Genomic DNA, 521 nt, shown 5'->3' with positions numbered 1-521 from the left:
AGAGTTCTGTTCTGTTTACTCCTCCCATCTACGTTCTAACCTATCAGGGCAAGCAGCTTCTTTATTAAATCAACCAATGACCTTCCTCCATCACTAGGTTATATGTTCTCTCCACCCATTGTTTTTTAGACAGGGTCTTTGCTATGTAGCTCAAGTTAGCCTGAACTCTTCTCTTTCCTTAGCCTTTTAAGTGCTGGGTTTATAGGCATATATCTCAACACATTAGGTCTTTTTTTTTCTGAGAACAGTCTTTCTGTGTAACTTCAATGACTTGGAACTTAGAGATCCTCCTGCCTCTGCCTACTGAGTGCTGGGTTTAAAGGTGTGTGCCACTGTGCGCTGGTGGATATTTTTTTTTTATAGTTGTCCTGTGCATCCCTGATACCTTCTCACTGGAAGCTAATAATAGCCCTTCTGCACACCAATTCTTTTTTTTTAAATATTTAATTATTTATTATGTATACAACATTCCTTCCATGCCTGCCTGCATGCCAGAAGAGGGCTCCAGATCTCATTATAGA

The sequence above is a fragment of the Microtus ochrogaster genome, chromosome 7, assembly GCF_000317375.1.
Source record: "Microtus ochrogaster isolate Prairie Vole_2 chromosome 7, MicOch1.0, whole genome shotgun sequence".
Lineage (NCBI taxonomy): Eukaryota > Metazoa > Chordata > Mammalia > Rodentia > Cricetidae > Microtus > Microtus ochrogaster.
Note: the sequence above shows the minus strand (reverse complement) of the source record.